The sequence below is a fragment of the Phasianus colchicus genome, chromosome 6, assembly GCF_987193195.1.
Source record: "Phasianus colchicus chromosome 6, bPhaCol1.hap1.1, whole genome shotgun sequence".
In the NCBI taxonomy this organism is placed as follows: Eukaryota; Metazoa; Chordata; class Aves; order Galliformes; family Phasianidae; genus Phasianus; species Phasianus colchicus.
In genome coordinates, this window is record NC_143441.1 from 48,355,877 (window position 1) to 48,377,836 (window position 21,960).

Sequence of the window (21,960 nt, forward strand, 5' to 3'; positions counted from 1 at the left end):
CATCAGGAAGGGCTCAGTGTTAATTTGGTGACAAATTTCTCATTTTCTTTCTTGACCCGAATGGCTGCTGAGGAAACATTTGCCCAAGGAGATGTTAACCCCATTCCATTCATTTTGGGCTGATTTCACACGGTTCCTTCTGGCCATAAGTGACACAAGAGGATAAGGTCTGCACTTTAGTTTCTTGACAACATGGGTTATCAGCCCAAAGGTGGCTTTTGTCAGGAGCTTTCCTCCATGAACACTCAGCTCTTGGAGCAGAATGGAGGCTAGTCATCACCAAGCAGCTGGGAAATAATGTTTGATACCCTGTTCTGCATTTGTCTTTACCTGGAGCTGCAGCCTCCATATTCTTTTGTAGCATCTGTGAATGGAGCTCTATGAAGAAGGGCATCTCCAGCAATGGAGTAGACATTAGAAGCATAGAATCATAGAATCATTAAGGTTGGAAAAGACCTCAACGATCATTAAGTCCAACTATCCAACTACCACCAATATTGCCTACTAACCATGTCTCACAGTACCACATCTCCATGTTTATTGAATACCTCCAGGGATGATGACTCCACCACCTGCCTGGACAGCCTTTCCCAGTGCACAACCACTCTTCTGGAGAAATTTTTCCTAATATCTAATCTGAATATTCAACATTATTGCAAGCAGCAGAGGACACCTCTCAATACAGAGCTGGTTCCCAAAGCAGGAAAGTGGTAAAGGTTGAGTTAGCTGCCCAGATTGCTTTGAAAAACAAGAAGAGGTGTCCCAACAGCTTTATGTGCTGGTGGCCAAATTACTCCATTGAGATGCATTTATTCTTCTGTTATGCCAGGAGAGAGAACCACATGCTGCCCCTCTCTGCCTTCACATCCTTTTGGTGGTAAAACCTGTATCGGTGCCAAGCAGCTGCAACTTTATTTGAGCTTTTATCTGTTGTTTATTTAACAAGCCTAAGAAGTGGGTACAAACCATGAAGAACTGCACAGTCTTCAAGAGCAAGTCAGGAGATGTACAGCAGATCTGAGGCTCAGCTCCCAAGCTTGGCAGAATCATCACAGTTTGACCATCTTACAGCAAAGTGGGCAACTGGAAGCCAGGGTACACGCAGCCCATTACACTCCTTTTCCCAATAAAGTGATTTGTAGCACCCTCCAATGGAGTCCCCTGATGATAAGTTGTTGGGGGAGAAAAAAAGAAAGAAAAAAAAAATAAAGATGTACAGGAAAATAAGAGAAAGGCAGTACAAAAACAAAGCAGAGATGGATGAACTGAAACACGCAACTGAAACTGTTATGTTGTCTGCCTTTGACAGCTCTTCCTCATTTCCTCCCTCGCAAAGAGGCCCCAGGAGGGCAGGTGACAGGGTGAGAAACCACCAGCTGTGGTTCTGGCTGTCCTTTCCTGCCCTTGCCCCATCCTCAGTTTCCCAGCCTGCTGCATGAGGGATGGGACACCCTCCAGGAGAATCAGTGGGGATTTTCTGAACACATGGCTAGATCCTTGTGCCCATGAGACAGACAGGAGTGTCAGGAGAAGTGGTCTTCAGTAGCCATGCCCAAGCCTGGAAGATCAAGGAGCTTGCTGCTATCAGGCACTGATCCACAAATTGGATGCACAGTGCAAATCAGTTGGGGGGGGGGGAGGGGGGGGAAGCCATTTCAGCAGGGAGGAGATGTTTTTAAGCATTTAAATGGTTCTATGTTAATCACACAAAAAGAAAATATTGCCATGATGCAGGAAACCCCAGGGACAGCTATTGGTTGTAATGAGATCTAAACAAGACCAGAGGTGCCTTGTACTCAACTCTGAATGTATACAAACAAAAGGATGCTCCTGAAAAGCCTACAAAGACCCATCAGAGATGAGAATTGTTTCTAACATCCTGATTTTACAGGTGACAAATTAAATGGGTGGGCAGAGCAAGGATTTTTCTTTTTGGGTAGGGAAGTGACTGGAGAATTAACTTCTGGTGTGAATTTAATATATCATGTCACTTGTAGAGCTGGATACTGTGTTCAGAGCAAATGATGGATGTGGTCTTTTGCTTTAAGCCCCAGCTGCCTGAGATCCTGGGTTAGGGGCCAGGCTGGAGTCCCTTCCACTTCACAGAGGCCTCTGTGCATGTGTATAAGCTCTTCTCAGGATGGACCAAATTCCATTGTACCAGGCACTGGAGGGAGATTTATCACAGGAAAATAGGACATCTTCAGCTGAGGCACTCTCCCCAGGCAACTTTTGCAGCCAACATAAACTGAAGTTCATCTGGCCACATCTGATGTTTCATTTAGGGTGAGATGATGACCCTATAAAATAAGTGCAGGGTGACTGGCCCAGGTGAGGATCCCTAATGTAGAGATGAATGCATCCTTGATATGAAGTAAATGCACGTACTCTGGTGATGGAGGATAGCTTTTCCAGTCTCTTTCCTCATGTCAAGTCCTAAGTGACTTGCCCCAGGTCACATAGAAGGGTTGTGGTAGAATTGACAGATGGAGTAGTTCTCCAAAGTTTCAGATTTAATGCCCAGAAAACGTGTATTCCCTTCAAACACAAAGGGAGAGTTGGCTGCAATTTAGAATTTTTGTCCTCTGGGAAATGTCCACATTTGCTTCCTATTTATCATTCTGAATCTGAACAAAACCATAAAATTTTAAAATGCTTGATGGTACAAGAACGCAAAAGGCATTTCATCTGACACCACAGAAGCATTTCACTTTGATAACGTCAAAACCAAGCATAACAAAGGCACGCGCAACTTAAATCCCAACACAATAAAATATAGCACAGACTGAAAATGTTTCAATTAATATTGCAATACAGTACTAAACAAATCAAAACAAGTTGAAATAATGTCTTTCTATGTCATCGAAACATTTTAACAGTGCTAAAGTGAAATGGAGGAAAAGCAATTTGTTTAATTGTTACAATGGAAAAATCTAATGAAAATTGATATATTGTTCTGATTGAATTTTAAGATGGAGAATGATTTTTCTCAGAAAAGTTGAACCCCTTCGAGATGTGTATTTTGCTGCAAAATAAAGTCACATTCAATAATCAGCAAGATTTAGAAGTCAACAGGTATTTACATTTGCTCAGAGATGACAGAAACAATTCCCTAGACCATTTTTTAATGTGCATCACAGCCCTTCTCTTATTACATGCAGGTGCTTTATGGCTGCTGGATTAATTTCAGAGTGAGTTCTTTTGGTGGCACTGATGGCAACATCCAGTAGAGACAAAAAGATGGGAAATTCCATCTACCCCCTGTGAGATGTTACACATGCCATTTCCCCCCCATCAGAGTTGAGTCAGTATCCTTCTTCGTATCATATTAGCAAAGAAGCTAACTAGTTATTACCTCTGGCTTGTCCAGAGTCACCCTTTTGTTATTTACCATTGTTGACTACTTGTCATCATTAGTCATGTTCCAAATGATAGTCATGTGGACACACGAGCTGGATGCATCCCCTCCTTGACGAGAGTCATGTCTTACCTCACCACTGCTGACTATGACATCTCATGCTGTTTTCAGGATATTTCAGACTCAAAAGTAACTCAGTTTGGAGAGAAGAGGGAAAATGTACCATTTATGATGGTGGCCCAGCTCAACAGAGTCATGGTCTTTTTACATCTCTCAAGAGTGGGGAAAAATGAAGTTGCCTTTGTGTTGGTTCTCCAGCCTCAGCTGGATCCTTGCTCACTGTTCAGCCCCTTCAACTTAATTCCCATGGTGCACTGAGCTTATAAAAAATCTCTGTTTTTTTTTTTCCTGGCATGAACCAGGACACAGAAAGCTTTCCTTTGCAGCTATGTTTGCTTGATTATCTCTGGACCTCAGTCACCACACATTCATAGTTGCATGTACAAGTAACCCTACAACACTATGAGTCCACCATTTCCTTGCAAAGCTTGGGGGAAATTTGTTTATCATGAAATTGATCTTCCTAGAACAGCCTTGAGGTCTAAGATCTTGATCTTCAGAAGGAACCAGGCTGGAGCCCACCTGGAGATACAGTCTTCAGGGTCGTGGTAGCTGTGTCCAATGGGCTTCAAACAGCAAAAGGGAGCCTGGCTTTCTTTTGGCATCTGACCGTTCTTTTTAGGGGCAAACCTGTGCTCACCGATGTCAGTCCTACAGGATAAAATCCCTACTTTGAACTTCCTCCAAACTCATCCTTTGCAAACTCATGTACACAGCACAGCATAAAGCAGTGGGGATAAGAGTAAAGAAGGCACCGCATCACAGAGAGCACTGCAGGAAGGAAAATTAGTGAAAGGAGCAGTATGAGATAAACCACTGCCCAGGAAAAAGCCCTGACACAGCAGCATGGTATGCTGCATTTCCCCTCTCAGCCCATTCCCCTTTTCACAAGTTTCAGCCTTGCTTATCACTGGCTAAGACCAGAAAGGAGATGGATATTACCTAGAGCACTCCACCTCACCAACACAGCACTCTCCCTCACCCTGTAGCACTCCTGCCACCATAGTCCCTCCTCCCCTTCTCCCTCGTGCTGTACATTGACACAGAGGAACCTGAAAATTCGCTGTGATGTTTGAATCCCAGCCAAAACTGAAAGCGAGACCCCGCGACTGGTCCGAAAGCCTAAAAAACATATGGCATTAATTCTGCTTTCCCACAGTTCCTAAAACTGCAATTAAAAGCAGTCCCCACCAAACAGAGCCCCATAACTCAGCTCCGTGATTTATTGGAATAACGAAGCTTTAGGGGAAAGTTGGCGAAGACCAGGAATTCCATGTCCAGGAGCCAGGCTGTGTGCTGTGTGCACATGGCCTGTGTGCAGCTGAGTTTATTTTATTAGCATGCCACTGGTGGAAGAGCAGGATCAGAGAGGGACATTCTTTTGAGAAAGTTTATCTTTGGCACCCATTTGGCTTCCAACAATAAACTAGACCCTGCATGTGCAGGCTGCAGGTTGATGGTTGGACTAGGTGATCTTAGTGTTCTTTTCCAGCCTTAATTCTATGAGTCTATGATCATATTTACTTTCTCAAACCAAGGCTTTTCAGCTTTTTAGCTGTGAGCAAACATGAAAGTTGAGCTCCAAAATTCAGATCTAGGTGTTATGTGTTGTATGATAGCTAGGGAGAGGTGGTGGGTAGGGGAAAGTCATCCTAGCTAAAGATCATAGAATCATTAAGGTTGGAAAAGAACACTAAGATCATCTAGTCCAACCATCAACCCATCATCACAATGCCAACTAGATGCATCAAACTAATTTCTGGGAGACATTTTATAATCCCTGTGACCTGACACTTGCACATCACTCATATCATAAGGGTGTAAGCCAAACTGAGTCTCCCAGTCATTCCAGTTTAAACACACTTCCTTTGTTTAAAGGAGAATACAGATCAATCACATCAAACCTCTATCTCCTTTGCAAAATAGACTTTGCCTCTTGTTAAGCTCTGTTTTCCACTTCCATTCTTGCTGATACAGTAGTTTTCAGGAGCATTGGTCTATCTGGCATTGGCCATCATGCTTGTTGTGATGGTTTTGCTCATCTACATCACTGAAGGGGTAATCCAAGATGCTCCCCACCCATCTTCTTTTGGCAAACAGGAATACCTCATCCTGCAACCCGTTTCCACACACCTGTTAGCATTTATAAAACAGACTTCCAGGCTCAGGAGATTATATTCACCTCATGCTGAGCCTGAAGCTGCAAAGCCTTGTGTCATTGTGTTGTACAGATCTTGTGTTGGAAATTAGCAGAATGGGGCACTCCCCCAACAAAGAGACCATTTGCTGAACACCTGCCTTGATAGAGATCTCCAAACATCACTGCTGATGGGAAATTGTTACTGTGCAACTTTATACTGGAGCAGGTGCAATGAAAAGCTGACTGTATTCTTTGGTGACAGGAAGCTCAAAATGTTTGGCTTGCTTTGCCTAGCAAAACAAAAGTGAGACAGAAGTGGAAATAAGAAGCCTTTTTCTAATTGTCTATAAAATGAAGTTTGGTCTGGTTCTTGAAGAGAGTTGAAGTACAGCTCATGGGACATGAATGAAACAGGGTTAGATGGTGAAGTTTGATAGGAGTCAGTGAGGATGACATTCACCCATCTAACTTCATACATGTACTCAGCTGAGTTAGTCCCTCAAGTCCTCCTTCATAGTCACTGGGCAGAAACAGATGTGTGCAGGACACAATTCATCTTAGCTGCTGCAGATGTCTTCTTTAGGCCAAGATGAATCACACTCTGCAGCACATTGACTCTATTGATTAGATGTCCACTAACAGCAACCTGAGCATGAGGTACTGAACTTACTTCTCCTGCTGTCTAAATGGATGCTCAGTGATACAAGTAGCCTTTAGACCTTCCTCTTCAACCATCTGCTCCATTCCTCTCTGACCAATTCCTTAAGCAGAAGTCCAGACAAAGTCCAACTTCAGGTCCTGTCCATAATAATAACCTGTATGAGATACAGTGATAAAGTCTAACAACTAAGAATATTAGCAAGCAGGAATGTTGGTAATTGCAATGATATTACAGTATCTCAGATGCCTGGTCAGCATGCCTTGCTTACAACTCTGTATAAAATCAGTCATTGGATGTGGGATCAGGGAAGGAAGGCAGATTGGCAAGAGCTGTTGGGCTGTTAAACTTCCCTCATGGTCTACATCCCCAAATGTAGGAATTTCCTTTAATTTAGCTTGGGCTAGTGAAAGATCCTATGACAGTGTTCATCTTTTCATCCTAGTTTAGAATCTAACTGCTGTTCAGAAAGCAACTGCATCTGGTACCACATGGAGGAGATGTAGCAGATGTTTGGTGGGCACAGAGGACGTGGCATTTGCTGCAGCTGTAAGGGATAGGCTGGGATGACTCTAGGATGTAGATCACTTCTGTATGATGATATAACTATAACTGATGAAAGGATGAAGAAGAATAAAGATGCACTATTTGCAGTTGGATCAGCTTTGAGGTTGACTCATTGGACATCATGTACCTTAGCAAAGACAAAGGCAAGCCATAATGCCAGGGATGTTTGTTCATCCATTGCAGGTCAGCAGTTACATGGATGCTCATGATTTCTTGGTGGTAGTCTGCAGGGCACAAGTTCATAGTGGAGTGTTGTGGTTACGAGAGCTCTTAATGAACAAGGAGTGGGTCTCATAGAGGTAGGAGATACAGTCTTACTACTTGTGTAGAGAACGTTAGAGAGGCGTAACCGAAGAATCACTGCTGCCTGGACTTTTAAATGAAGTTAGGAAATCTGGAAAGGGTACAAAATAAAATGAGCTGAGAACTGCTGAATCTGCCTCACAGTATGACTCTGAACAAGCTCAAGTCTTTCATTTATCTAATGCAGATGTCCCTTAAAGTGCAGACACTAGCAGAATCTATCTTGTTGACAGCTGGTGCCCTATCCCCAGCCCCTTCCATGAAAGCTTCAGAAGTAACCAGTGTCCTGCCAGGCATCCCAGGGCTATAAGCAGCTAAGCAGCAATCTGGAGCAGCACATCTCCCATGGAACAGCGCTCTTCTCTTGGACAGACAGAACCAGAATGAAACACAGTCTGGAGAGAAAGAAATGGAAATGGAAAGCAAGATGCAAACAGATGGTGACAGTAAACACATGGGGAGCTCTGTTCTTTGGAACCTTTGAAATAGGTTTCAATATTTTGAGATATCGACAAAGCCAGTAGCCTTGTGTAGAACACTGGAAAAAATCCCTTATCTATTCTTAGTCACCTTCACAGACCTTTCTGAAATCGCCTTTGTACCTACTTTTACTCAGACCACAAATGGAAAACCAGTGGTTCAGCAATAGGAGCCCAAAGGAAAAGACAGAGATGCTCTCTTCTGACTTCAACTCTGTACTGTTATTGAATAGTGCTTGTTTTGCTCGCCAACAGCATATACAAATAATCGGAAAAACATGGCAACAGGATGACAAAACAATGGTAAAATATTTCCCAGAATGACCTCAAAGTCATAAATCCGTTCTTGAACTGTCAGCGGCAATCCAGCTAGCAGCCAAATCTCCCCACCATCCAGTATATTTTATTAACCGTTATTACTGTTCATTATTTATTTACAGAGTGCTGTACATGCAGACACCGCTTTCCAGGTACATAAAAGATCACCCCAAGCAGATCAGTTGCATTCAGGCACACAAATACGATACTCATTGCAGCAGCACTGCAGGTTAATGATTGTTGTACTGCTTCACGTTTCTTGCTTCCTCTCTGATTTTATTGCACTAAGTCAAACAGGTTTTAAACTCTGGGCTTCGAGTCAATCTGTCTGTCTGAGGCAGAATATGGCCACACTATCTCGGGATCAGAGTGTCTGATGGGCTTTTTTACACTACTGGGATAGCTAAACTCAGGGTTTTGAGCTGGCACTTTTGAACTCAGCAAAGAGACTAAGCAATTAGATCAAGGGTGGGCTTACTGGAGGTACTAATGGGATGATATTTCTCCCTGTTGCACAGCCTGATAGAGTTTCTGAGTGGCAGTTCTTCCCCAGTACCTCATCTCTTTCAATCCCAGTTACTGTGGGGAGGAAAGAAATGGCAAAATCACTCTTAGATAGCAGTGGTTTCTCATCCAGTCAGAGCAAGCCAAGAACATTTCTCAACACCAGCATCAAAGTGTCCTTCTCCAGATGTCTGGGGGAAAAGCAGCATCTGCCTGTCTGACAGGAAACCTTTGCATCTCTCAGGGACGTAGGAAGGATCAACTCTGATTTTTTCTTCCAGGGTTATTACTCAACACTTAACCATAAGACAGGATATTTTCTATTTTCTAACACAGCCGTTGCAAAGAGCTTCACGTGCTGGTGGAAATCTATATGCTCTATTCATTAATGACTTTATTGTTAATTATTTCAGTACTGGAAAGCCTGCTAGACCCTCCCAGTCTACACAGGTACACAGCTCTGCCCTGGGGCTCATTTTTGATGGCATAGAACAATGCTGTAATGATGAAGTGGTGAAAAGTTGGGGGTTAAAACATGAACCTGGAGTTTAGAAGATATCCCCAATCTGGGTGTAAATCCTTTTCTGGCCAAAATCTTCAGTATGATCGTGGGTAAATCACATCAACTCCTCAGTATCTGAGCTGCCTCACTGGGAACACCAGTACTGCAAATGGGACAATGCCAAGACAAACAGGAGGCTCACTGGGAAGTGCTGGTAGCTCTGGTAGCCAGCGCTGGCAGAGCTGCAGCAGGCAGAGCTCCACGAGAGCCGTGCCACAACCTGCACACCCAGCCTTTATCTCATATCCAGGAGCACAGCAATCTCCAGCTTACCCTGGGCTGAAGATGCTGCCGAGTGTACATCCCCATTCACCCCTGGGAGAGCTGGGGAAACACAAGGAGATCTGGGAGCAGCCTGGAGCCACAACCGAATGCAATCATTAACATTGAAAAAGACTACTGAGATCACAAGTCCAACCACCAACTCACCCCACCGTGCCCACTGACCACATCCCTCAGGGCCATATCTCCCTTTTTCTTGAACACCTTCAGGGATGGTGACTCCACCACCTCCCTGGGCAGGAAGTCACCCCTGTTTTTTTTCCCCATAGGATGACTTGCAGTGACGGTAGCCAATGCATGGTTCTCCTGTGATGCTGCCTGGTCCCCCAGCTGAAGCTGAGGTGGGGCACAACCCTGCAAACAAGCCCATCCAGATTCCTACTGATGAATACTCCTGCTGGAGCTCTCGTCTCCCCAGTGTGTCAGGAAGTAATGATGGGTTGTAAAAAGCTGGCTGAACTCTACAGCAGCACTACCAGCAACAGAAGCAAGAGCTCTCCCTGGAGGCACCATCTCCTCACCCACAAGGGGCAGGATTTAATAAAATGGAGGCAAGAGTGTCTCCATTGCAAAGGCAAAGAAGGGTGTGCAAAGAGCCAGGTGTCTGCATGCCCAAGCCCCTGCAAGCTGGGAACTTCCTCCAGGCTGGCACCCTACAGAGAGAGCCACATGTTTTCTTAAAGCAAACAGAGTGTAGCCTCAAGAATACTGCTGCTGCAGACACTTCACGTTGCCCTTCACAGCCCTTGAGAAATCCTACAGGTTTAGAAATGAAGCCTGCACCTAAGGTTTCGGAGGAAGAGGTGAGTATTGACAGCTCAGAGCATGAATGTGAGCTCAGCTTTTCAAGGGCTGCAGCTGGAAAAAGCTGATGTCAGGCCAGACTTAAGTGATATACATCTTACAGCAAGGCAGGAAACATATCTCCGTGTTCCTGCTAACCTTAGAAAGCAAGCGCTTGGATTGCTACACAGAGGATTTGTAGCAACAAGGAGAATGTAATTAAATAACAGGGATGATCTCATTATTGTAATAATGAGGTGTCATTTAATAAGGAGAATTCAGGACTAGGAGCTGAGAACTGGAGCCCTAATCCTAGCTCCAGCCCCAGCTCCCTTGGCAGCCTTGGGTAGGTCACATAAGGCCAGCACACTTTCTTCAGTGTGTTTTTATGCAACGTGCAGTACCAGGAGACCCTGATGCTTGCAGAAGCTCTTTTAACAGAAAGAACAGTAACAATAAAAGCTGCTTTGTCCCTTTACCTTCCCTACACAAAGTGGATTAAGACAATTTCCCTTTATATAAGGGACAGCAAGGATCTCTGGGCAAACAACATGTATGCAGAGCTCCAAACAAGGAGGGCACCAAGGGAAGTGTTGAGGCTCACACTGTTCCTCAGGTCTGCTGCTGATTATGGGCTTTCTGGGGCAATACAGCCTCAGAGAAAACATTTATCCCAAGAGCTGCTTTTATACCAAAATGTTTGTGTATTTACATAACCAGGAAGGTCAAGGTGGTTTCAAAGGCATATGGTGAACAAAAAGGTGTATATACTATATATATAGTATATATATATATATTTTAACTGGGGGTATGCCCCTATGTTAAGTGGATCAAAAGTTTGATACAATCCAAAATCTGGATCTCTTAAATCCAGTTTACTCATCCAACTGCCCAACTACCCGTCCATCCACCCATCCATCCATCAACCCTCCTCTCCTTCCCTCCATCCATCCTCCCATCCACCCATCCATCCCATTCATCCTTGCCTCTCACCAGGCTGCATCTTTAGGTTTTTAGGGCTGGCAGTCATGAGGAGGTGATGCAGACCATGGTGTGTAGAGCTTTGAACTGAGTTGTGCTCACCTATGAAGTACTACTTCAGGTTTTTTATTCTTTGCCACTCAGCACATTCAGGAACAGTTATTTGTCGTGTTGATACCCCAGACAAATCTTCCCCCACACAGCATGGGACATTGCTCTCTTTTCCCTTGGCATAAGAAAGCTGGAGCACGGAAGGGATTTTTCTCCACAGCCTGACCTGCAAACACTTAGCAAAGTCAACATCTTTGCTCTCTGATCTCTTCCAGTATTACAGAAAGTTAGGACTAGAGCAGCATGTGTAATGGATTTCAGCTCAGTCCTGCAGCCATATCCCAAAACAAGCCTTTTCCTTTTCATTTTACCGTTTGCTTCTGAGCCTTGACATGACTCCACTATTTCTACTTTGTTTTTAAAGGTGCCAAACATGACAGATAAATAAACCATCAGAGCACGCCATGATCACCAGCACATTTTGGGAACCCAGAGTTTCCAGCAGAAGAACTTTTCTGTGGCTCCCAGGCTGTCGGCTTTCAGACTTTTTCTGTTTCTCAGATTCTAGAATCTTTGCTTGCAATATTTAAAAGAATTCTTTACATTTGGGGACAAAAGCTTAAAAGCCATTATATAAAAGTTTTCTAATCTTTAGGTCAGCCTCATTGTCCCAGAGAAAGAATAACCAGTATTAAATATCAGTAATGTTGTTAATCATTCACATTCATGTTATCTCACAACAGTGAGTTTAATGAGCTGTTCACCGTCCACATCCACAAATCTCAGCTGTAACAGGTCCTTCCTTCAGCCTCATGGTGCTACCATAAAATGCCTTAAGGAAAATTGATTACAGTTTTCATCTACAGTGCTTAATGCAAATAAATGTCAGGAGAAGTCCTGACTTTTTTTTATCTCCAAGGTTCCATGCTGTGACCCAAGACTTGGATCAAGCATGACATAAATAACAATAACATAACAATAATAACAATAACATAAACAGGCATTCCGAATATAGAATCATAGGATCATTAAGTCACCACCAACCCATCCCACCATGCCCACTAATTGAGGTGCCGCATCTCCACCTTTCTTGAAGACCCCCAGAGATCCCACCGCCTCCCTGGGCAGCCAGTTCCAATGCATTACCACTCTTTCTGAGAAGAAATGTTTCCTAATATCCAACCTGAATCTCACAAGATTTGTGTTCCTGACCCTTCACCTGATTCTACTAGGTGCTGATGAGTTTTGATGGTCTCAGGGCCCAATAACTTGGTGCTTTTCCCATCTCTGGAGCTCACACCCTGAGGATCCTGAGCAAAATCCTTGTGAAATCTGGATGAGAAACTCAGGGTTTCTCTATGTAACTGCCCAGCTCAAATTCCCCACTCCTTTCTATGGGCATCTGTAGTGCTTCAGCAAGATCACATACAAGTTAAATAAAGCCTGAGCAGCTAGAAGTAATTCAGATGACTAACTTCCACCATCTTCTCCTGACCAGTGAAAACGCATACTTTAAACTACCTCATTTCTTTGCAAAACTTGCCATGAAAAAAATTGTCCCCTTTCCCATCTAAGAAATAAAAGCACATGCATAAGGTTGGTGTTTCTTTTATTGCTATTGCTACATGAAACCTGGCTGCTTTCTGATAATCTCTTTGGATGGAGGGAAGTGTTTAGTATTCATTTAGTCAGGAGACAATTCCTGGACTCCATGCTTATGCGATGATCTGGTAAAAGCTTCACAAGAGGCAACATGTAGAATTTCCCCATGGCCTTATTTCAGTCTTTCCTGAGTGGGAAGTATTTGAGTCCTAGATTCTCTATTAATCATTTGAGGAACCACAAGAGAAAGAGAAAACATCAGCAGGAGTTCCTCTTCTCTCTCACATGCTAGCTTGAAGATGGTTGTGGTTGGAAAGAGGGGAGTGAAAAAGAATGGAAAATGTCACAGCAAGGTGTTTTAATAGAAATCTCAAACCAAGAGCTGGTTCCTGAAATCTGCTCCAGCAGTAAAGCTAGGTTCACAGACAGAACTTCCCCAATAGTGAATCTACAGCATGAGATGTGTTTGTGGTTAAAAACAGTGTGAGATGTATCCCTTGTGCCCCAGAGGGAGAGGAGGGATGGGGAAAATCAGTGCTCTGGGTGCATGTGGAAGGGTAGAGGCATGGAGGAATGAAGGGTGGAGAGAAGAACAGAGAAAATGATGGAGGAATGGAGGAGTAGAAGAATGGGAAGGAAGAAAGAAAGGAGAGATGGAAAGATGGAGGGATGGAAAGATGAAGGTATGGAAAATTACCAAATCATTCACATTGGAGAGACAACTAAGGTCATCTAGTCCAACCATACGGAGGAGTGGAGTGATGGAGGGGTGTAACAGGGAAAGGATGGAGGGATAGAAGGAGGATCTGTGTACATTTGCACCCAAACCAGACCAAAACAGAGCATACACACCTTGTCTCACAGCTCTCTCTTCTCATATTTCTTGTCCCTCAATTCACACCTCTCAAACCCTCGTATCTTAAACTATTTCCCATCCCAAACCTTCTCCAGTTGAGATCCACCCAATTTGACCACACTCCCTGCTAGATGCTGCAGCCCCTTGCAGCTCTCCCAGCTCATTTTTCATTTTCTGTAGAAACAGAGTGGATGAAAAATGCACTCAGGCAAGAGGGGAGAGGAAGACATTGAGGTGGGAGGAAAACAACAAACACATGGCAGCCCTGTGTTTGCAATTCTCTATAAAATGTATAACCACCCTACCCAAACACTGATGGAAATGTCATTAGCACTGGACACTAATGAAGGTGGCCTCTTACCTTGGATGAAAGCAAGCCAGGGAGGCAGGAGGAGTGACCCAAGCTGTGTTTGCAGAAAGGATGCCCTGTAATGTACCCCACAGCTCAGAAGAGGCACTCTGCACACTTAGTTCAAGTTTCTGCACTTGAGTGACCTACATAGTGAACAGATGTGACATTGCAATGCCAAATCAATACCTGTCAGGTCACGTTACCTGTTACTGATGAACATGGCTCTTAAGCCCCATATTGTGTTTGCATAGTTTGCTGGTCTCCCCAGGGCTGTCTGGGATGAAATTTTGCTTGGCTGAAATTTCTTTAGAAGACAGAAGCTTTTCAGAGAAAAGAGCTTTGTGCGTGGGGGCAAATGGTACATGTAAGTTGCTGGTGCTGCTCTTGAGGTCTCCTTGCTCCCCCAAAGATAAGTTTTAAGAGATGTATTAAAATTTGCCTTGCAGGCCACAGGCCCTGATTTATTCATGCCATATGAGCATTTAACTGGGGGAACTACCTGTAAGCATGGTCACCATGGGCTCTCCTTGTAGCTTCCTCTGCAAGAGGCTGAGCTCAATGCTGTGAATTACTATCAGTGGGGACCTATCTCTTTCCACAGCCGCTGATGATACTCAGAATGCTCAGCTCCTCATGGAGATCTCCCAGTAAGGCAGGGTGGACTGAGGTGGAAAGGAACACTGGCCCTGACATGGGGAAGAAGTGAGGGAAGAGGTAGCAAGGTATAGTGGTTGCAGAGATGCTATAGGTCTGGTGTGTGTTGCGCTGGGATGTTTCTTCCTATGCTGGGACTTTCCTTCTATTCTCCCTCCTCCCATCATCTCCAAGGTCACACTGCAGGTAGGATTCAAGCCTGGAGTCCCATGCTGCAGCCCTGATATCATACAACACTACCTCCAGCATCTGGATGCCAGGGCCCAGGAGCTTGCCCTGCAGCAAAACAGGGTTTTCTGCCATGCTAATAAAAGCCCCCGATACATACAACCAATTAGACACTGACTGGAGATTCTGATCAGAAGAAGAATATATAGCCTGATACAGTGATTGGCAACCCAGCCCATGGCAGGAGGTTGGAGTCTGGCGATCTTTAAGGTTTCTTCCAACCTAAGCCATTCTATGACACTTCAGTGAATGGAGTGCATTTCTGCTGTGTCCTTGTATGCTCTGTGAGCTCCTGCCAAGCAAGCACATCCCATGCTCTTTAATCTGCAGCCACAAAGATTATTAACAGGAGCTTTTCAGGGGAGTCCTATATTTTCACCTTCATTTTGAAGCAGAGCTGGCTCTTCTTCACCTCCCAGTGAGGGGAAGGAAGCAGCTTTGCAGGTGGGAGATTGCAGCAGCAGTTGAGGCTCTGGCCAGGTTCCTCTTGCAGCTGGCTTGAAAGAGCCACCAGCCACCATCTGTTCTCAGGAACAAAACTACTGTGGTTTTGAAACACATGCACTGACATTAAAAAGGCACACACAGAAAAATCCCACCCCAGTGATTTCACAAAAACAAGAGGCAGCAGCAGCCTTGCTAAACACGCCGGGGCTGATTAATACAGTTTGATCCTAACTGGAGTTTGTTGCGTCAACCCAACAGCCTTGGTTTGCTTTGGGCAATAGCTTCTTAGGTAAAATTTGCTCTTTGCAGGACTCTTGGAAGTCCCATTGGGAATGTTGAGGTCAAACAAGGAGAGCAAGTGACAGTGGGAAGGATTTGGTAAATTCATGGCTGGTGTGTTTATGCGTACAAGAGCCAGGCACAACCTGGATGGGCTCCAGGAGGCTTGCCTGTGTGTCACAAGCCCAGCAGTGGGTCTGCAGAAGGGAAGCCAAGTTTTATGTAGTTAACAAAGGGCCTGTGCTTTTAGTGCAGGAAGAGCTGGATTTAATCTCCATGGCTGCTGTAAAGTGGCCAATATGTGCTGCTGGGGGGCCTCGGATGAACCAGATCCACTTTCCATAGAGAGGAAGCTGGAGGGGAGCACTTAATGAAATTGAGCTCTTCTTTGCTGAGTTCTGCATGGGGCTCTGCTTCACAGCCCTTGGTGCAGGTCTGTCAGCAGGGCTGTCTATCTACATAGTACCATAAGAACCATAGAAACATAGACTACTCAGAGCTGGAAGAGACCCATAAGAGTCACTGAGTCCAACTCCTGGCTTCACAAAGCCATCTTATGCCATTAGGCTGCTGCTTTGGATCTGAAATGCTGCAGATCAGAGGAGCAGAATCCCACCAGCAAAACCCTAGGTGGTGGGGAAGGCAGACTGGGGCTGTGCAAGGAGCAATGTGAGCACAAAAGCATTGGGACTGAGTGCAGAAAGGGCACTCCAAGCCATTCCTTTAACTGGTTTTTCTGCTTTGATTCACTTGCTTTGGCATAGACAGAGAAGGAACAGGAGGCAGCTCTTTGGCTGTATGGAAAGCTCAAATGGGGACAAACACCCAGGGGATGTAGTTAAGGCAGGCACAGGTCAGTTCCCTGTGTGCTAAAGGGGGAAACGAAAGTGGGAAAAAAATGAATTAGAATCTCAGGGGAATCTTCCAAATGTTCCACCATGGAATAGCTTTTCCTTCCTCCATATCTCCAAAAGCATCAGGCAGGCTCTGTGGATGTGCTCAGTGTGAGGACCAAGCTGCACACTTCCCCACCAGGGTTTCCCTTTACTTATTTAAATGAGCAGAACTCTGATAGTTTATGTCTGAACAAACCCTGGAGCACGATGCTAGTGTGACACCTGAGGCTGCAGGGCCCTGTTTGTCCTGCAGGTCCCTCCAGCCATGGGACAGGGCTGTTTGCTCCCCTGACAGCAGAGCAGAGCATCACTGTCAACCTATGACTTCCACATCCAGAGGGCTCCATGGCAATGGGCCAGGTCCAGCCTAGGGGATCAGGAGCTTGCTGTGCAGCTGTGATAGGAGGAGCTCTGGGGAAAACACTATTTCATTCCTGCCTTGTGCTCTGCACAGTTCCAGCTCTATACAATTCTGATTCTTCATTAAGAATCCTGCAAAGTGTATGCTACTGACAGGTGTAGAGGTAAAAATGTAACAGACAGCTCCTCTTGACCTTTGGATCAGTTCTACATTACTGCTGCAGCTTGGAGTTGCTCTCTCAGGCTGCTCCCATACGTTTCAGATGGGGCTCATTCAACACTCACAGCCCTACAGCGCTTCAGGTCTATGGCTGTGCTTTGCCTTTGGGTTAATTTATATTGCATGGTTTGGGGATGGAGAGTCCAATTCTGATGCTGGGGACAAGAAGAGAGAGTCTAGTTACTTGGAGGTTGTTTTAGCTTGTGCCAAGTCTGAAACTCATTGGAGGAGCAGCATCTTGTCAGCTTGAACCCAGAGGGCTGAGGTGACCATAAACCTATCCCATCAGATGCCCCAGTGCTCTAGAAATCCTCTTTGTGCCATGGTTATGTACACATGCACTGGTGCCTGGATCTGCTCCTTGAACTTATACTCCCCAGATCTCAAATGAGCAAGTTCTCCCTGAGGTCTGATCTGATCTCAGCCAGATTTTGGCTATGGACAGACTGCACCAGGAGGTCACCTGCAGCCAATGCCCTCTGTGAGTGTCCTTTATCCAGGTCCAGAGAGCAGGCAGGGCTATTTGCTCACTTCAGGCTGGATTTTTGCATCCTGGTTGCAGGGCAGTAGCAGAAAACTGCCCTACACAGAGAAAGCAGAGCTGCCCACTAGCTCCTGGGAAATATTTGCACAGCATCCATGGGAGCAAAAATCCTCACCAAATTCCCCTTGGTTATTTTCCTGGGGGTCAAATCACCTTAACCCCAAGGACCAAAGATATCCTGGGATGATGCTAACCATAGGGTGAGTCACAGGCAGACCTTAAGACCAGTGGATGTTATTCCTGGCATCCACCAGAAAGCCTCAGTGTGATTTTAAATCATATCTGGCTCCAGGATTCATTACTAAAGGATTTTTGGGAAGTGAAGAGGCTTTGTTTGTTGATGGTTTTTCCTGAAGTCTCCTGCTGACTGCGGCCCAAGCAGTATCCCAGCAAGGCACTGCACTCTTCTGTCTGTGTAAACATCTGTATGGTCACATCTGTAAGTGGATTCCTTCTATGTTAAGAGGTTGTCACCAGCCTGAGGTTTCCCTCCATCCCTGTCCATTGATCCAAGTGAAGCCAAAACCTTCATGCCAGGCACTGGCATGATCACTTCCTTCCTTGGACAGGATAGCAAACTTGGCTTTTGTGCTTGCCTACATCCTGTTGGGTGGGACAACAAGAGGTGTTGTTTATGTCTAATTCACAGTGTATATAAAGTGTACTTATCAGTACACTTTTTGTATTGATACATATCTATTTTCTTCAGGTGCATTCAGTGGGGGAGAGAGAGGAAACTCGTCCAGAGCTGGACAAAATCCAGTCAAAACCTGACAGAAGCCAGGAAAAGCAGTGGGAAAGGCCCAGACCTTCCTCTTTCAATTGCACATCTTACTAAACCTTTCGTTTTAAGTTCTGTCTTCATGCCCAGCACAGCACTTTAAAAAATACTTCTGCACATTTGTGTGAGGGCTCAAAATTTCCTTTGATGGTTACAGGAGCAGGCAGAGGAGAAAAAGCCTTTTAGAGAAGCTGGGACAGAGCTATCTAGGTTGAGAAGGAGCATGTCCGTACATCTGCCGACACTGGATGAGGCTGTGGAAATGCTGGGTCGGGTTAGCTGAGGTCAGCTCAGCTCAGCACATTGCCTCCAACTTGCAGCTGAGCTCCAGAAGCCAAAGGCACAAGTGCTGCTCTCACAGCAGCACTCAGGGATGCCTCAGTTGGAGCTGGACCTGGAGGACAAACCTCCATGTGAGCAATTCCTGGTGGCTTCCAAACAAAAGGGAAAAGCCCCAGGCTGGAGGACCCACAAGAGCCATGCCTTGGACCATGAACCAAAAGAGATCTCACCCACACAGAACCTATTGCTCTAATACTGTGTGGGAAGCCAGAAGGCACTTTTATTTGCCTTCAGAATAAGATTTTATCCCACTAGAAGATATCTGAGGGCTTGGTAAGGGTTGCATGAAGTCCTTGCTCCACCATATAACATCTATATGAATGCAAGTGAGGTAGTTAGCTCCTGGTCTATAAATCAGAAAAGAAATGGCACATCCTTATGTTGTGAGATTGTTGCAAGACTAAAAGTGTTCAAAGGCAGGTTGTATTAAACAAGGTTTTCTAAAGTGCTGTGGGAAAGTGTGAGGAGGTTGAATTCTCCTCCCAAGGCATTGCCAAAATCTATGCTCTCAAAATGCAATGTCTCAAATCCACTGGACCTTGATCATTCAAGGGTGTGAGTGGTGAAGACTTTGGCTCCTGCTGGTGGCAGTTCCCCTGCCATCACCCCAAGTGATGCTCAGGAGTAGAGGGATGACAGCCTCCAGCTGCCAAAGTGGATTCAGAGTGGGAGTTGTGTGAGTCCCACGTCTTTGCTCTTCATCATCTCATGGCCAAGGCTGGGCAACACTGCATCCTGCTGTAAACAGTCATAGACAGGTTGTATCATCCCAAAACTGATCAACCCAGCCTTTGTGAGCTTGTTTAACTTGGATAAGAGAAGGCTGTGAGGAGACTTCATTGCAGCCTTCCAGTACTTGAATGGAGCTTATGAGCAGGAGGGGTGGGCGAATTTACAGAGTCTGATACTGATAGGACATAGGGGAATGATTTTAAACTAAAAAAAGGTTTTCTTCACAGACAGCTTCCTTCAGTGCTTCAGGTATATCGTATGGCACTGTCTTGCTTCATTTACTTGGGATAAATGCCATGATCCCCTTTTCAGCAGAGGGGAAACTGAGGCACAGACAGCTCAGCTACCTTGCCCTTGGCCATAGACCTTGTTTATGTGGCAGAGTGGAGACGCAGGCTCAGGAGCTGCATGTACTGCTGCAGCTTTATTCCTGTGCTGTGTCAGAAAATATTATCTCTCACTTTGATGCATCCAGATTTTCTTGACATAAATTGCTGAAATCGCTGAGAGAGGCATTTATTTCAAAGTTCAGCACATTATATGTAGGGAGAGAGAAGTTGAGTAACTGGAAAAATCAACTCGGAGTTGCATCACTGGGAGCCAGAATGTTTGTTTAGTCCTTTGTGAGATGAAGCAAGCTCCAGTTTGGCCTCATCCAGGCATGATTAGCCAAGAGATAAGGAAGGGTTTCTGGACAGGTCTCCAATACTGAGCAATGTCAAGCATAGATATATTTTGTAAAGGAGGAGGAAAGAAAAGAGTAATAATCCATTCCTCATCTGACACAGAAGACTGTCATATTGGCCCTAAGAAATAGCTTTCAAAATAAATGGCTAGTCCCTCCCATGAACTGCACTGCCCCATTTCCTCTGATTCCCATCCTTCCCACTGAAAGATAAACCCAGGACTGCAGTAACTTATAAATGGAGGGATTCTGCAATAAAAGCTCAGCCTAACAAGATCAAAGGCGACTTTTATCTCCCGTGTTCTTCAGGGTCCAGAGCTCCAAGCGCACAGCTGCTGGCCTGAGGTTTCAGCCACGTTGCTCCCAGATGACAAAACAGCCCCAGCTTCAAGGTCCTCTGTGTTAGGTTAATCCAAAGCCTCACCTCCTTTCCTCTGTGTTAGGTTAAGGCATTCATCTCCTTCCTATCTTTCTGTGACTCAAGCAAATCTATTGGTTAAATCATGTCCCATTCGTGTCTCCTGTCCCAGCATAGGGTGATGCAGGAGAGCAAAACATAAAGTAAAGCTCCAGGTCTGGAGATTTTTGTCCCACAGTGACAGCTGACCCTGATGGTATTTCTGCCTTCATTTCTCTTCAAATCTTGCACTGTGCCACACAACATATTCTGTACCAGCCAGGGCAAATCTTGGTTGCCCTTTAAATCTCTTCTGGCCTTTAAAGTCTGCAGTATAAAAGGCAGGGTGAAAAATGTGTGGCGAGGTCTGGATTTTTAGGGGATTTTCTTTTTCTGGTCCCTAAGAATTTAGGCACCCCACATGTGGCTCAAGCCTTGCTCAGCTTTGCCAAAGAGAGATTTCATCTCGATGCATTTACAGGTGAGAGGCTAACCTCCCTCACTCAAAAATCTGCAGTGCTGGGATTTAAATTGATCTTTGAAAAATACAGCAAAAGGAAAACGGTTACCCCCTGCCATCTCTGAGGATGAAAGACAGAGTTTTGGCTCCCATCATTGAGAAGTGCTGCTCGAGACTACTGAGACTTTTGGATCCTGCAGCTTTAGATGGGGAGATCAGTGGCCTTGGTGGTGCTGCCCTCTGGACATCATCTCTTTTTTCAATTTCAGTGTGGCTGTGTGGTGAAACTGCTACAACGACTCCTGGGGTAGCCATGGGGATTTAATTTGTACCAAAATCATTTGCTGGAAGTTCTTCCTTGCAAATATATCATTAGGGGGCTCACATGAAGAGGGAGCTTGAAGGATGCAAAGCAGCAAGGCTTTGGGGTTTGGGCTCTGATAGAAGCAATAACAGCTGCTTCTGTTTTGCTTGGTTTTCCAGCACTTGCTTCAATGTGCACAGTTCCAATGGGGAAGGGAAATGGCTTTGCCTTCCCAGAAAAATGGTTGCCATTTGACCTAGTGGGTGGCAACCCTGTCCATGGCAGAGGGGCTGGAATTGGATTATATTTAAGGTTCCTTCCAACGTAAGCCACTCTATGACTGTTTGATTCTACTATTTTTTATTTTGCTCTTTGGCACTGGTGCCTTTTTCTTCCATAGCATCTTGCACGATTGTTACCTGTGAAAGGCCCAAGCTTTATTAGCCTCATCCAAATTAAAAAGAAATGCAAAATCCAAAGAACAATAAACATTTAGTCACTTGGTCTAGGTTTACTGAGAAGGCTGGCTTGGCCTTTGCTGTGCCTTCGTTTGTTGCCTGAGGTTGCCTGCACAGATGCAGACTGAAATCTCAGTTTCTCACAGGTCCCTCCTCCAAGCTCTTCACTTGCAGGAGCATTGCCTCTGCCTCAGCTCCTGGGATGCATGGGGCACCTCCAGGCTTTGATCACTCCCCAAACCTGCCTTACTTCTACA